This window comes from Nicotiana sylvestris, chromosome 1, assembly GCF_000393655.2.
Source record: "Nicotiana sylvestris chromosome 1, ASM39365v2, whole genome shotgun sequence".
In the NCBI taxonomy this organism is placed as follows: domain Eukaryota; kingdom Viridiplantae; phylum Streptophyta; class Magnoliopsida; order Solanales; family Solanaceae; genus Nicotiana; species Nicotiana sylvestris.
Window position 1 is genome coordinate 23,764,516 of NC_091057.1, and position 17,789 is coordinate 23,782,304.

Here is a 17,789-nt window from a genome sequence, read left to right on the forward strand (position 1 = left end):
ACTCTTTCTCTCTTCCCCTTAGCGGAAGAATTCTGCAGGTTTTACCAAGTTTGTCCAGCACAACTTTCTCCATATACACTCAAGGTACTTCTGCTACTGACCAAGTATGCAGAATTGGCAAAGTGTAGCGTTTCTATCCACCACCTTTTGCACTTGTTCACGCCTGGCTTTCACAAAGGTACCATGGTGCACTTGAGGTTTCGTGGTACGAAGGGGCTGGTGGTCGGGACTGATGACCGGGCAAGTCGCAAGTTTTGTCACAAGTATTTCTTTGTCAAAACCGAACATGTCGTTTCTGACTCTGCCAGGTTCCCTGAGCGATGGAATGAGGCTCGTGTGTGTCGCCACTTATTTTACTCTCCTTTATCCTGTGTTCACTGTAAAGTTTATTTGCTTCCCGTTTGCAGCTATGAGACGTCCACCTCGCCCTATTGCGGATATCATGGATTGGGTAGCCCTTCTATTGCCTCTTGCAGCAGAAACTCGAGATTGGCCCGCCTTCATGAAGTGTTACGGCCCTAAAGTCCCCTCTGGTAAATATCTTTCTTACTACTTCGTTGGTCATGCGACCTTATTTAATGATACGACCCTTTGTGATGATAGGTCGAGGAGCTTCCAGGGAAAGGGCGCCAGTCCCTGCATTTTGACAAGTTGTTGCTACTGCAGACACGCAGTTTGTTTTAAGTGAGTCTGTTCGAGAGGGTCACCCTCAACCTATTCAATTAGAAGGTCCATCTCGAGTTGTGATCGTGAGGGAATAGGCTTCTTTGGTGTCGGCCTCACACCCTTTGGACAAATCCTCTAATGGGGACGAGCCGCTGTCGAGAAAAAGGAGGAGGCTGGAACTTGGGAATGGCGTGACCATGGACGCTGATAGAAGCAGGGCATCGCAGACAACCCCTATGCCCATATTTACGGTTGATGCCATTTTAGCGGGGAGATCTTCCCAAGTGGAAGGAGTTTACCCAGGAGCTGGCTCAGTGCGCTCCGCTGAGGGTGGTGCGTCGTCCAACGTTGGAGGGCGTTGTGTTAAGGGTGACAACTCAGGTTCGGATGTCGACCCAAAGGATGTCAATGAGTTCGTGGGTCTCCTTACCCATGTGGAGGTTAGAACGGACGGGTCTGCCCGTCACATAGTCGTCCCGGGGGACTACAATTTGCTGTTGAACAGCGAGCAAGTGGTGTCTGCCCTAGCTCCTCTATGCGTCGCTCCTTAAAGTGAGATGCTTAGGGTGATAAGCGACGTGGAATTGTCTCAGAAGGTCACTGGTATGGCCCTGCAGGTAGGTGCCTTTTCTTCTCTTTTTATTGTTGGGTTTGTGCGGTGATCATCGTTCTGTATTTTGTTTCTAATTTCTCCCTCTTCTTTTTTTTCCAGACCCTCATCATGGAGGTTGAGCGAGAGCGTCGAGAGAGGAGAAGGACGGGCCTTTATGAGAAGATGTCATCCAAATATCAGCAGTATCGTGCTAAACATCGGGCGATGGACGACATTTATCATCAGAACCCTGAGTTTTAGTTGTTTCGCAAGGGGCTAAAACAGCGGGAGGACCAATTAGAGCGTAAGATTGAAGAGTTGAGGGAGCGGGATGAGGAGCTCATGAAAACTATCGCTCGTAACAGTGAACTCGACCCTCAAGGTGAAGGACGACGAGCTTGAGTTGAGTAGGGGGTGATGGCCGAAAATGTTGAGTTGAATGTGAAGGCAGTAAAGGTAGAGGGGCTTAAGGGCGAGCTGAGCATCGTCACTGATAAGTTGGCGGCAGCTATTTCTAGAACCGCATCTTTGGAGAATGTCCTCCGCGTTTACAGGTCGGAGATGGATGAAGAGAAGGAAGCCTCTAGTCGTAAGGTTGCAAGGCTCTAAGGGCGGGTCAAAGAACTGGAGGCAAAGCTGGCTGCGTTAAATGGACAAATGGCCTCGCTGAGGACGGAGGATGCAAGTCGACGTTCTTAGCCTTCTACGTCTCGTGCCTCAGCCGATCCGGTCGTGCCCCGTCGTTTATATGAGTTGTGGGTCCACGCGGAGGCTTGGCTTGATGTGTATAAGGTTTTTCATGCCGAGGGAAGAGCTACTGAGGCGGAGCTTCAGGCCCTGCACACTGAAGCTCGTGCAGCTCGTGAGGCATGCGGGTACAACCCCTTCACACCTGACAGGGATGACATCAACTCTGATGATGCGAACTGTCTTGCTTCGGATTCGTGGTACGAAGATGCTTACCCCATCGGGGATGATGTGTAGTCTTTATTTGTACTTGCTTTTGTTTTGGGGTTTTTGCGGGGGGCATACGGGAGGGGAAGGTTGTCACCAACTTTATGGGGTGACATTGAAAGTACGGTCTAAGCTTCCGTGAAGCTACGACCAATGCAGAGCTAGTTTTTCAAGGTGAGGGTACCTTGTTTCGGCATCGATTAAAGTTTTGCTGATATAGTAAATCGGAGATTGCGTACCTTTATTTTCACGGACCAAGACTGCGCTTACCGCAACTTCGGAAACTGCTAGATACACAAGTAGACATTCACCCGGGTCCGCTTTGACGCGTAGTGGTGGCGAGGATAGATATGTTTTCAGTTTTCTTAGGGCATCGACGCATTCTTCGTTCCATTGTAGCCTGTGGTCTTTCCTTAGCACATTGAAGAATTTGTGGCATCTATCCGAGTATCGTGAAATGAACCTTGATAGGGCAGCTATTCGCCCTGTTAATTTTTGCACCTGCTTTTTGCTGGTCAGTATCTTCGGTATTGCATCGATAATGCTGATTTGATCCGGGTTGACCTCGATTCCCCTTTGTGACACTAGGAAACCAAGGAACTTTCTTGAAGTTACGCCGAAGGCGCACTTTTCGGGATTCAGTTTCATCCCATACTGCCTTAATATCTCGAAGGCTTCCTTCAGATGACCAATGTGATCCTCTTTCTTTGTCGACTTCACTAGCATGTCGTCGATGTAAACCTCTATTGTCTAACCGAGTTGTTATTTGAACATTTTGGTGACTAACCTTTGATACGTGGCCCCTACATTCTTAAGCCCGAACGACATCACCTTATAGCAGTACGTTCCTCGATGAGTGATGAAAGTGGTGTTTTCTTGATCTTCTTCAACCATTAGAATTTGGTTATAACCGGAGTAGGCATCCAAGAAGCTCAGCAGTTCGTGCCCTGCTGTTGTATCGATAAGTTGGTCGATATGAGGTAACGGGAAAGAGTCCTTCGGGCATGCTTTGTTTTGATCGGTGAAGTCGACACAAATTCGCCATTTCCCGTTCTTCTTTTTGACCATGATCACATTGGCGACCCATTGGGGGTATTTCAATTCTCTGATGGAACCATTGGCGAGTAATTTATCAACCTCCTCGCTGACCGCCTCATTGATCGCGACATTGAACTTTCTCCTCATTTGTCATACCGGTGGATAAAGTGGATCGACATTCAACCTGTGCATAGCGATATCCCTTGGGATTCATGGCATATCTGAGTAGGAAAAAGCAAACAAATCGGCGTTGTTAGTCAAAAACTCACGATACTTGCCTGGCTTCGAGAGGTTGTGTCCAACATAAGCCTTTTTTGTGATATCGGTGTTATCCAATTGGATGGGATCGATATCTTCTATGGTTGCCTTACAAGCTTCTACGATGTCTGGGTCTTTGATGGACTCTACTTGTACGTCGGGTTTGGTTCCTGACATGGCTGATTGTTATGCTTCTGCACTTTCCCCTTTTAGTTGTTTGGTGTATTTGCAATCTTGGGCGATCCGTTAGCATTCTTAGGCGGTACGTGGCTCGCCTCGGATGCTGAATATCCCCCATGGGGTGGAAAATTTGATTACTTGATAGAAGCTTGAAGGGACGGCTCGCATTGCGTGTATCCATGGTCGTCCTATGATGGCGTTGTAGGTTGTTTCCTGGTTCATGACGTGGAATGTCGTTTCCACGGTAACCCCTCCTGCCAGGACAGGTAGCACTTTTTCTCCAGATGTCCGCTCTACTACATTATTAAAACCCGTTAGTGTTATGCAATGCGGTATTATTTTATCCTCGATCCTCATTTGCATGAGAACTCGTGGGTGAACAATACACGCACCGCTTCTTCCATCCACCATTATTCTTTTTGCATCGGTATCCGTGATGCATAAAGTTATAACCAAAGCATCATAGTGAGGGAAAGACAAATCGTCGGTATTTAACTTATCGAAGATGATACTATCTTCGAGGTCGTTGTACCGTTCGTGGGCGACTGTCCGTTTGAGTTTATGAGTGGTGGTGAATTTCACATGGTTGATTACCGTGTCGTCGCCGCCACCAATGATCATTTGTATGGTACGAGCTGGTGATGGTGGCTTTGGAGGTCCTTGAGGTTGATCGCGCCCTCGAGCGAAGGTGGCTCGTCCTCTGTTGCTCAGCAATTTTTTCAGGTATCCCTGACTCAACATTCTTACTACTTCCTATCGCAGACCTATGCTGTCCTCGGTCTTGTGTCCTCTTTTATGGTGGAACTCACATAGGACGTTTGACCTCCGTGTGCTTGGGTCCGACTTCATCTTTTGCGGCCACTGCACCTTTGTGACGAGCTTCTCCAGTGTGTACACTATTTCTGAGAGGGAAACATAACAATTATGAGCAGATAGTAGTGGAGGCATACCTCTTTCATTTCGGGAGGGTGCGGTATGCCGAGGCGCAGCGTCTGCATGTCGTAGAGGTGGAGGATTGGATGTTCGGATATAGGGTTGATTCCTTTCTCGATTGAAGCATGGTAATTGATCCCTTCGCCCGTCGTTGCGTCGATCTCTCCTTGTTTCGATATGGACTGACGTTAATCGCTGAAGTGGGCCGTTCAGGTCATCCTCGTCTGCCCTCACTTCAGCGCAATAGGCGTTGTGGATCTCTTCCCACGTAGTGGTGGGGGGTACTTCATGAGTCTACTGAGTAATTTTTTGGTTGCTTTTGATCTGTTCCTCTATAACCCATTTTGAAGGCTGCTACTTCCATCCCTTCTGACACGCTCGGTAGGCTCATCCTTACTTGGTTGAATCGTGCTAGGAAATCCCGAAGTCCCTCGCCCGTTATTTGCCTGACGGCGAAGATATCATTAACCCTAGCCTCGGCCTTTTTCGCTCCCGCGTGAGCGGTAGCGAATTTATCCGCCATCATCTCGAACGTCGATATCGATCGTGCTGGTAGTTGGGAATACCATGTCAATGCTTCCCCTATCAGAGTTGCACCGAACTTTTTCAGCAGCATCGGTACCTGTTCTTTTGATAGATCATTACCCTTTACTGCGGTAACGTAATGGATTAAGTGATCCTATATTTTCAAGTATGGCGGCATTTTGAAGGTCTTCGGAATAAAATGGGGAGCTGCCCCTTCGCTGTATGACTGTTCAACGAATCGGCCCACATCGCATTTTGGTAACAGCTTCGGAGCGTCTGGTATTTTATCGACCCTTTCCTGATGTTCCTTTATCTGGTCGCGGAGTGTTTTGTTCTCATTTTCCATCTCTTCCATTTTCTTTAAGATGGTCATAAGTGCGTCGTCACCTGCATCAGTAATAGTGCGGGTGTTACCTGTTCGTGTAGCGTTTGGCTCATCGGCAGCAGCTGCGATTTCTGTGGCTGGCGCGTCTTCGACGCCTCCCTGAATGGGTTTCTCGAGCATGTTGCTCAATGCACTCGTTAACCATTCTTCTAGTAGCCTTTTGACTGCTGGTGGCTCTTCTCCTGTCGTGGATGTTGAGGTGCCCCTCTCGCGCAAGATCGTTAGATCCCCATGCGGAAGAGTGAGATCTCCCCCTCCGGCGTAACACTCGTTATTGTATTCTCATTATCTTCTCCACTGGCTTCGTTGAGGGAATTCAGGAGGTTGTTCGTGACATCCACTACTGCCTTTAGCCTCGCTTCTCCCTTTCCCGCCATCGCTGGTTTTTATGAAGTTGAAGAAAAGTGACTATTACTTTCAAGGATTTAGATGAAAACTACGATTTCAGCTATAAAAATTCCCACAGACGGCACCAAATTGTTTGACTCAAAAGATATTAAAATCTTTTTGAACAAATCAATTAAAGATGAAGGGGTAAATCTTAGCGGAATATAATAATCTCTAGAAAGAATAGTAGATGAAGAGAAGATGGTCGTTAATTTTCCTTTCATTCAAGAAGTACAATCTCTTCAGAGCCCAGATGCCCTGTTACAAGATTATTTTCCCCATTTTATGCTAAGAGAGAAACTCTTCTAAATTATAAAAGACAAAATACAAGGAATATTCGACGGAATATTCCTAATGTCCCCCAATGGGCTTATACTATTACAAGGGTCGTACAGTCTCTTCTTTTGCCTTAAGGTCGTCTCCCTCGGAACGTCGACTCGAAGATACCTGGTCGTTTGTCGTGCTCGTCGTTGGTCGGGATCGGTCAAATTTGAACCCATACATATAGTACAAGGCAATTTTAGTCCTTTAAATTGCCAATAGTAAGCATTTTCGGTCTTCGTTAAATATTTTTATAAAATTTATTCAACAAGAACTGTATAAAAAATGTTTAACCAAAAAATGCCATGCACACCCTATAAAAATATCGAAACCCGCAACATCAAAAGCTGCATCAAACACCATAAATAAATTAAAAGAATAGCTGAAAATGCACCTCAAAAAGTTGCACAAGAGTGCAAAAGTGGACCAAAAATATCACAAACGGTAAAAAAAAAACTTCATCTCAAAATGTGACTTCATCTTAAATTCTTTTTTTAAAATAAATTTTTAAATCTAACAATAAAAAATTTAAAATATTTGGCAGAGACTAAAAATATTCGTTTTTAACAATCTTAAAGGACTAAAACTAATTATGAGTATATTTAAAGAACCTTATTAAATCTCGCCCAAAATATAAGGGACTATTTTTGTCATTTTCAATTCATTATTTTATTCTAGAATTATGTTTATTTGTATTAAAAATAAAAATTTGTAAATGTAATCAGATCACACTAATTTCGAATTTACTAGCTTTAGATTTTGAATTCACCTCTAAATATTAATATGTAGAGAAAATATATTACATGCTACTCCGTAGGTACAAATTTATATGGCACTATTTCTTTATTAATTTGTTCCAAAAATAATAATGCATTTTTGTATCTGAATATAGTTTAACTATAAATATCTTAATTAACTATTAACCAAGTTCTTATACCAACACCAAGGTCATGTTAAGATAAATATAACTCTATACTTTATAGTTACTCAAACAATATGATATGGTTAAGATCATAAAATTTAAGGATTTTATTTCTTTTTAAACTCAGATATTGAATGAATTTAAACTACACAAATTGGATTTGGAATAGTAGGAATATTTTATACAATATTTCAAGTAAAATTGGTGGAATGCCTAAATTGATGGCAATGAGTACAATCTAAGAGGCTAGTTGCAAGCTATAGGGTGGGGTGCCACACTTGGATTGGCCCTCTAAAGCTTCTTTCTATTATTTGACAAAGACCACTAATAACAAGTGTGCTTATTATTCATAGTTTCCTTGTGTTCCAGATTCATTTTACCTCGTGTATAATAATAATTCAAAAGACAAGAGGGGTGCTATGATGGTAAGCAACCTCCATTTTCAATCAAGAGATTGTGAATTCGAGTTTCCCCAAGAGCAAGGTGGGAAGTTCTTGAAGAAAGGATGTCGGGGGTCTATTTGAAAACAGCCTCTCTACCCCAGGGTAGGGGTAAGGTTTGTGTACACACTACCCTTCCCAGACCCTACTAAGTGGGATCATACTGTGTTGTTGTTGTTTATAATAATAATTCAGAGACAAACGTGCACGTCCGGCCCTCATTCCATATATCTTGTACTTTATAATTATATATTTAATTTTTTTTATTCATTAGCTATCCATTTTTCAGTGGATTATATAGTTCTTATTAATATTTGACCTGGTTTTAAAAAGTTCATTATCCGACCTATTTTTTAATAAATAATATGAATGAACTGTTTTCTTTTAACCATTTTTCTGCCACTAGTCACTAATATTGGAAACAATAGCAGTTATGGTTTTACAATGACATACAAATATTTCCTCTAGACAAAATTGTACAATTTTTGGTGAGTCTCCAATTTTACGTTACTTTTCCAATCTTGGTAGACTTGGGCACTTGGCCGCTGGATATTTGATTTCCTCTGCATGCTAATTAAAGGTCAAACTAGACATAGAAAAAAAAAATTTAATTTCTTCAAAAGGAAATGGAGGTCGCTGGCTGTAATTCGTCCAATATTTCCTTCAAAGCAATGCTAATTAATATTTGGTCAAAAAAAAATAAATTCCTTCCGTGTCAGCTTGTTTACAAGCTCATTCTCGACTCAAAGCAAAAAATATATTTATTTAAAAGTTGCAATTTTCTCAATTTGTTCACAGAGTTCAATATTATCAAAATTTTGTCCAATACATCACAAAAGTTTCGTAAATTTTCTTCAAATACGGTGGCTTAGTTATAAAATGTTCATATAGATATTCGTTTTTTTCATGTTATGTGAAGGAGATTGACTGGACATAAAGTTTAAGAAAAGAAGAAAAACCTATAAAATTTGTGGTCTTAAATATCTCATCACATTTTATGACTATACAATCATATCACCAAGAATAAAATGATGAAATGTATTATTCTTTTTAATACATACTAAAAGAATGTGTCATATAAAATGACAAGTTTAAACTAACTTCATTCCTAAATATAAAAGGTGTCATTTTTTTTAATACATAGTAAAAAAATGGTATATTAATGGGACAAATGGGGTAACTAAAATCCTCCTTTCTTTGTGATATGTGATAGCTAGTCGCATGAATACTAATTAGCTGCAACCAAAATTCACAAAAAATGCCAACGTGGAGGACTAAATCCCAAACCCTCATAAAAAGAATGTGAAATGAGAGCAATAGGTTGCTGGAAATTTGTCATAATGAAAAAGAGTTGAAAGTGACAATAGTAAGTGTACGTTACTTTAATAGGAGGCAACTACGATAGCAACAGCATCAAGTTGGTACTAGTGTTGACCATTAAAAATTCAGGTGCGGGAAAAGGACAGACGGCGAATCCAAAATTTAAATTTAATAGGTTCGACTTTTAAAAATTTTAATATTAAACTCATTGTATTGTTCGTATTATAGGTTCAAATTTAATATTTATTAAAATTTTAGTAAGTTTTTAAATATATATTTATAGTTCGTATAAAAAATTATGAGTTTAGATAAACTCGTAGTCGATAGGTTATATCCGCCCCTAAAGAGTGGGACAAGGTAATAGTTTCTATGAATACGTGGAAAAAATAATATACATAGGAATCGACTATGTACCATGAATCTGTTGCCATCCTATATTGCCTAACCAAGTTTGCATTTGTTCATCATCAAGACTTCTGTGAACATTTTTTTTTTTTTTGGATATTATATTATTGTGAGTTGTGACTTTATTTATTGTCGTCAGTTATCGTTATCGGCGCAAGATGTAATGACATCTATTTTAAATACTCCTACCTAATAGCATATCTATGGATGTACCAAAATGAATTAACAAATTATGATTCTGCATCACAAGATCTTTGATAATATGCTCCTTTTCTTAAACCAATTTATTAATTACCTAAAAAAATTCTCTTCGGAACACGGAACACGATTATATCGGTAAGTTCAATTGAGCTTATTATTTTTAACTCAAATTATATATACAGGTGCCAAAAAAATTAAAATATGTGCATATACTAAAATTATGTTCATCCCGAGCCCGTTAGGTTTGAGATCCATGGCGCCAGATTTGGGGGGGGGGGGGGTGTATACATAGATAGATTCCAGCTAGAATAATTAGGGTATAATAATATATAACATGTCACTCTCAATATTAAGCAGCACGCTAGAGCATCCAAACATATTGTTGAAAACTTGACTAGTTAATTCCGAATGCTATATATCATATTGCTTGATAGATTTCTTCACCACTTGTCAGTTTCCAAAAGCTTAGGTAAGTATAAAGAAGTTTCGAATAAGCTTCCTATAAATATATTAAATTGACAAAAACAGATAATAAAACTTGAGGGAATGCGACTGTTAATCTGAATTAATATGAAGGTGATAGGGATTAGTTTCTAGGATTCTACCAATTTTCTGCCTAATTAATGGCACTAATCAGTTGGAGGTTCAGGAGTATTGCGCCCATTGATTCGTGGACTTTCTTAGAATGAAAAGCTTTCCTTATTAAGTAAAATTACTTATGCAAATTTTATTTTTAATTAATTTCTTCCTGTAGTTGGATATTGGCAGAATTAGAGTTAGTGCTTTCTCTCGAACAGAGCTCCTAGCAGAAATTCCATATCATTGAAGAGAAATAAAAAATGGTAGTTTTCCTATCAAGTACCTGATTTTTTTTTAATATTCATATAATTCATAAAAGAAAATATGATTGGAATTTGACATCTTGGCTACTAGGTTGTCTTTAAAACATTGAGCTCTGATTTCTTGATAATGTTTCAAGAGTTCAATATCACCGTGTAAAGCATTAGAACCGATATTCTAAGAGCAGTATACAATTATATAATAGCTAAATAAAAATAAAAATTATTGAAACTATAATTATTAAATAAAAATATGCTCTTTCTAACAATTTAAATTTTTTATGAGATGATCACACATTACTATATGGTATCAGAGCAAACAAAAGTTCTGAATTCAAATTTCACTGCGATCCAATATAAAAATAAAAAAATGAATTTACCCGTGATTAACCAAAACATAATATGAATCTCACGTGAAAAACATCTCAAAAATATAATTAAGTAAATAAAAGTATTTCCCTTATACCAATACTACGAGTTGGACCTTTCAATCAATGAGCCTTTTTATCTGTTTTGATAAAGCTGAATGCCAAACTTTCGACGAAAACTGTCATACATTATTATCACGCTGGTAAATGAAAGAAAGAGAAACAGAACTCTTAAAGAAATGAAAGAAGAAAAAAACAAGCAGTTACATATTCTTGAAATGTTACGAAAGTAGCTCTATTGTCTCTTTGTAATATTGATCAAGGAGTAAAGATCAATAAGATTGGACCACTCACTTTGACGAACAATGTAAGAACTGGAACTCCGTCAATGTAGAAAATCGAATCTTGATATTGAAGTTTTTGTATACTCCAACTTTAATTTCTTTGTTACTAAATTACACTATTTTAGGTTACTCATTGTATGCTTAATTTGATTGGTATTATGAATTATTAGTCTATCACTGCATACAATTCTTGGTTATGCGTAAGTGCGACCTGCCTTATAACAGATAGAGAATTAAGCTTGAAAAGACTTTGGTTGAATTAACTGACCGACTCCGGTCAAAAATTGAGACCATCTTTGCCACACGTTAGCGATAACTGATTTTTTGACGAATTAAAATCGATCGATTTTTCTATGTTTCCGACTTATTTCGGTTAGTTTCGTGGACCGTTTTGGGCAGTTTTCTAGAAGTGACATATTGAATGTTTGCATCAAACTAACCCTATCGCTAAAAATTAAATTGGAAATACATATCTTTTAATCAAAACACAAATGTGATATGAACAAGCAATCTCCTTAACATTCCCAATTCAAGAAAAGGAAAATGTGAGTAAAACTTTTTTTTTTTTTTTGCAACAAATATTGATTACGCATGTTTATTTTGAGCAGAAAGTCTATCAGAAATAACTACTTTATCTGTACAAAATAGGGGTAAGGCTGCGTACCCACTACCCTCCTTATACCTCATTTGTGGAATTACACTAAATATATTATTATTGTTGTTATTCGTAAAAAAAATGCGAGTATTGTATTGGTGGTGAAAAAGAACTACACGTGAAATATTAGACTGTTGACATGGCATAACGCGTGGAATAATAATATAGCAACACCTGAAAATCTAATTTGATAGAAAAAGAAAAGGCACGGGAAAAAAATACCCACGAGACGGTACCAAGCCTAACAGCTGGCAAAGAATGAATTAATAATAAAAAGAAGGAAAGATACATGGAGCGGAAAGAAATAAGGAAGGGGAACCGTAATAGATATAAGGCATTTATAGCGATAAATGTGTCAGTTATGAGAAACCAAAATAATGGGCAATCAATATTATTAATGCCCATAATTATCCCAAATTATGAGGGAAAACCGTTACTATTGTATATTCCTATATAAGGGCATAGAATTCTATTTGTAAGAACAAATTTGAGACAATATTGAAATATACACTTTACTTTTCTGCTCTCTCGAAATTCTCTACCTTGATTTTGCAATCAATTATTTCCTTAGTTATTCTTGTTATTTTCCTTTGATATCATTGAGAAAGTGAAGCAAAACTTGATTATCAGAAACTTGATTCCTTCAAAAATTAGACTTTGATTCAAAAGATATATTTTTGGTTAAACAAGTAGAACCACATATGCTCAATTTTGATGAATACTAGCAAGCACCCTAATTCAAAGCAACACTACAATATTTAAGGCCTCCAGCCACCCCTGAAAAGTGTGGCCTAAAATGTCAAGAAGTGTAGTATTTGATCAAAGGCAACACTTTGCGCCTTTAGGCTACGCTTTTACGGGGGTGGCCTAAAGAACCGTAACCTTTGACCTATGGCCACGCTTATTACGCGTCGCCTTAGAAGCCACACTTCAAAAGTGTGGCCAATGCGGTAAAAAAGCTACGAAGCTACATGTTTAAAGTGTAGCCTTTGGTTCTTATAGACCACGCTTTTAAAGTGTGGCTTCTAAAGCAACAATCATCAATCGTAGCGCCAAATTGACTGTCCCTATGGCCACATTTCTAAATATGACAATTTTGTGTATGCTTTAAAATATTTATTTTTGCCACAATTGTGTGGTTAATAAATTTTAGTTGCCTACAATAAATTCTGTATTCATATTTCTTTCAAGCATATACATTATGATCTCAAGCATTAAATAAGATAATAAGTAACAGAATAAAAATAGGTCAAATGCATATACTTGAAATGGACCTGAACAAAGAAATATAATTTGTGTAGTATTGCCCATATTAATAAAGCACTACTCCAAGTTCACCGGCAATAAATGCTACAAAACAAAATTTGTTCATATAACTATCAATATTACTAAAAACATTACAATTCTTCAAAAACTCTTCCCCATTCACTTCAATAGGTCAAATTGATTTGCAGCCACCACTTCCAATTGCATCACCCGCATTTTCCTACACATTCAAAATAAAATTAAAAATTAGGAAAAAACATACATATAATATGCAGAGAACTTTACCTAGATAACCCACAAAGTTAATACGAAAGCGTATGCATAATAGTAGTATGTAGATCTGAAAAAAGACAAGAATCATTGAATATCTTCACAAGCTTGCATAAACAGAGTCTCAAACCCAATCAAGAAACTGATAAGGTGTCTATAACACTAAGAAAAAGAATCAAACTGCTTACAGTATACACATGAAATAGTCAAAGTTGTCAATTTATACCACAACAAACCATTCATCAAAACTAATTGAAATGCATTGAGAAAATTTGATAGTAATCTGGACTCCTGTTTAAGTAGGTCTAATATTACCTTCAGAACACACACACACATACACACAGAAAGTGTGCGATCAATAAGTTCTATGTATTTGAAAATATTATAACAACTGATGTTAGGTTTAAAAATCTTCACTATCATATTAGGCAAAGTCATCTTTTTTTTATGGCCATTTCAAATTGATTGTAAATGACCTAAGGGCATTTCAAATGTAGAAGAGAACCATTTAACACTTCTTTAATATTTTACATAATAATAGATTAACCAACCAGAAAAACCTATAGAAAAGAAAACAAACAAAATATTCTAGAAAGTACACGTTGCAACGAAGACCAGAGTAAGGTACCAAGTCTACAAAATCTTCCGTTTGCGCTTCAAAGAATTTGTGATCATGGATATGCAGTATGCAGCACTCAATGGATAATCATAAATCAATAAATAATCTTCGATATAATCTTTAATAATTTTCCCGTGGGCCATTGCCCCAACCACAAAAACAAGGTTCATGTCCTTGTTGATGCCATTAACATATTCCTGAATATCCACCAGCTTCTCAGAACTATGAGAGAAGCCTATCTTTCGACAGTCAATGGGTAGGTGCTTTGAAACAGGGTTTCCTATAACACGTAACAGTTTCTCTTGCTTACCAACATTAGTTATGCTCCGGTTTTGTAGCAGCTGCAACATAATGCCAGCAAATCGTTTAAACGTCCTAGGGATACGAACATGAGATTTTACTTCAAATAGATCACCTTTCTCAGTCTTCACATACAAAGCTTTTAATCTCCCAGCTTTATTCACTCGACTATCTAAAATTGAAAGCATTGCCTGATGAGCAATATCAGGTCGATAATCAGAAGGGTTTCGATTATTCTTCTTAAGAAAGTTGGAATGTTCATCTGAGTTGACAAGTTGGTAAGTCTTTCCAATTTTAGCAATTTCCAGAGAAGCTCTTTCTATTTCTAAAACATATTATCCAACCATTCATTCATAACTCATGTTATGTAACACAACCATCAAAAGCAAATATTTTACCTTCTATGAAAAACAAATAATTTAGAAAAGCATGGTGTTGTAAGTTAACCTGAGGTATTTTTCAATAGTGTGAAATATAAATACCTTTCCAAGACTTGGAGCATGAGTTGAGCCAGAAGAATGTGGCAGATTTTGACCTCTCATAGCTCGTGCACTACTTGCATCAACAGGTGAAGGAAGATTAGATTCGGCACACCCTTGTATATTATGAATATCCAGTCCAGGGTTATTTTGTACCAATTGAATACAAAAGTTTCGCATTTCTTCTCTCATCATTTCCTTCATTTCTTCCTTCAGAGAAATCATTTCATTAGCATGCTTTTGTTTAAGCTTGTTGATTTCCTCTTCTTTTTCCAGAGAGCTTATCGTGACCGATTACCATAACATCTAATTCGACCGGGCTGCTCCTTTCCAAACACAACCCTAAATGCATCATCTAGTGTTTCTCCGGAACTTTGATGATTTTGAAGTTCAGACTGTCAAAAAAAGAATTACTGAACATCACTTACAAGTCAATATAGAATGAACACTAAAATAAGTTTCAACAAGTCAGGTTAGATTAATGTTCTTTATGTGAAAATCCCTTCAATCTAACAAAAGAAACACACAACAAAAACAAAGAACATAAGAAAATAATGACCACAAAAGGTTCGTAGAGGAAAAGGGTTATGAGCTTGTTGTATTCCTTCAGTGACCTTGCAATAATTACAATTTTATATAGAAAAAGCTTCAACAAGCTCATAACCCTGTTCCTCTACAAGTCATAGTTAAAGGAGAAAACTGTTCCACTACTAGAATAATCAGTGTTATATAAATACAACAAAGAGGATTTATTAAATAAATAAATAACAGTCTGATAATGATCCCTCTACAGGCATACTCAAAACTATGCAAATTAGTGAAAAGCGGCTAAATGCCTAGAAACCTAAAGCACTTACACATGTTTCACTCGGTCATGTTTCAATATGTTTGATTTAAACTTGATTCTCACATCTTACTACAAAATTTTCCATTAGGCATATGAGTGTTGCCACTAAATTTACTTCTTGTAAACTGTTTGCATTGTATACCATATCGCATTGTAGCAATCAATCATCTAAGAATGTTGGTTGTGGCAGAAATTGGAAATTCAGGAATCCGAACACAATCCGAACACACTCCTAACCCAAAAACACAATCCGAATATGCTCCTAATCCCAAAATCACCCAACGGAGCTAACGGAACCCTCAGATTTTCATTCCGAGACCGTCTTCACACTATTCCGACTACAGTCAACTTTCCAACACTTAAGCTCTCATTTAGGGACTAAGTGTCCCAAAACTTTCCGAAACTCAAAACCGAGCATCCCGACAAATCAAAATAGCAGAAATAAACTTGGGGAAAGCAGTTAATAGGGGATCAGGGCATTAATTCTTAAAACGACCGGCCGGGTCGTCACAAAAATTCACATAGATAGCATGCGCACATTATACTGAGGTCGTACGGCCCGGTCCAACATAAAAGGAAATGTGCACTGCCAGAGGGTCGAATGGCACGAACCATAGATGCATCTATTTCTACCGAGGCGATCGGCTTGATCCACAAATATCAATTATCATCAAGAGGGCACGTAAGGCACAATCATAGTCAAATAAATTCATACAAGTTATCAAGTGAGTGCATGCGTTCTCATACATTTATTTCCAACCCAAGTCCTAAGTGATCTCATTAACATGAAAGGAGATAGACATTTGCAAATATAGCATGATACAGGTCCTAAACTATCCGGACAATTAATATAATAGTAGTTACGCACGAACTCTCGTCACCTCGTACGTACGTAGCCCCCACAATTAGCAACACATGATTAATTAACTCACCTATGGGGATAATTCCCTCTTACAAGGTTAGAAAGGAGACTCACCTCGCTCCAAAGCATACTTCCAATATCAAGAACGTGCGCAAACCCTCAATTTGGAGCCGAACAATCCAAAAGTAATTAAACGAGGTAGGAACTAGTCAATACAAGCTCAAGAATTCGCATTTTAATGGCTAAAGTAATTTCCCAACCTTAAACACAAGTTTCCTAAAATCCGACCCCTGACTCACGTGCCCGGATTCAGAAATATTTTGAAGAAAGTTGTTCTCTATAAACTAAAGATCAATAATATATGATTTCTACTCCATTCCATAATAAATTTTGTGGTTAAATCTAATTTTTATCAAAACCATATGTTTTGCTCTAACCCCATAATTTTTCCCTAATCTTTGTGTGTTAATCTACCCAAACTCAAGTATTAAACTCAAAATAAGTAGGATGAACTTACCTCAAGATGCTAGGTGAAATCTCTCTCCTTGGGGGGTCCCAAATCGTCCAAACAATGGTGGAAATGTGTCAAAAATGACATATTCCCGTATTAAAGAAAGGCACTGCCTTCATCATTGCCTCTTTTAATAACTCTAAAAGAGAAGTGAAAGACGCATTGCTCCATCCATGTAGACACTTCAACAAATAACGGATTGTGAAAGATAATCTAGAGAATCCTTTACAACCAGGATATAATTCTTGGCTTGCCTCGTCAACTAAGTTATAGAATTTATTGGCATCTTCATTTGGACCTTCATACACTCCTCCAGTATGTGCAATATCTCTAAATTGATCATTCAACAACCCATCAATATCATCGTACGAGTAAACATTATCATCGATGTCACAGTTAACACTCATCGGAATATCCCATTCCCCATGATTAATCCATCTTGTATAACTTTAAACAAATCCATAGCATGTTAGATGATCATACACTACATTCCTTCGAGTCCATCGGATATTACAAAACTTTGTACATGGACATTGAATTTCTTTGCCTTGAGGATCTCCATAAGTGTAAGCATAATCTAAGAAAGATTGAACACCATCGATATACTCTTTGCTATATCTTGGTAAATCCATCTATTCCTTGGATGGAACATTTGAATTCCTTAAAATTAAATTTATTAGATCTTCAAATATATAATCATTTAAGCATTGACTATAAAATAAATCCGAAACATCAAGAGTGAATTTGCAAACTAATGTATTGTAAACTAATAAGACTTTTTACCTAGTCATGACAGGTACGCTAAGCAAACCCAACTTCAAGTCCACCACAAATCTACCTGAGTGTGACTAATCTTCGTGGAGAAAAGGAGTAAAATTAATAGGTTCCACAGAACAACGACA

General features: G+C 37.9%; 1 pseudogene; it reads right to left on the reverse strand.

Annotated features, from left to right (window-relative positions):
• Nucleotides 1-13,902: 13,902 nt before the first annotated feature.
• LOC104234824 (uncharacterized) lies at nucleotides 13,903-17,294 on the reverse strand (annotated as a pseudogene).
• Between the last annotated feature and the right edge of the window lie 495 nt (nucleotides 17,295-17,789).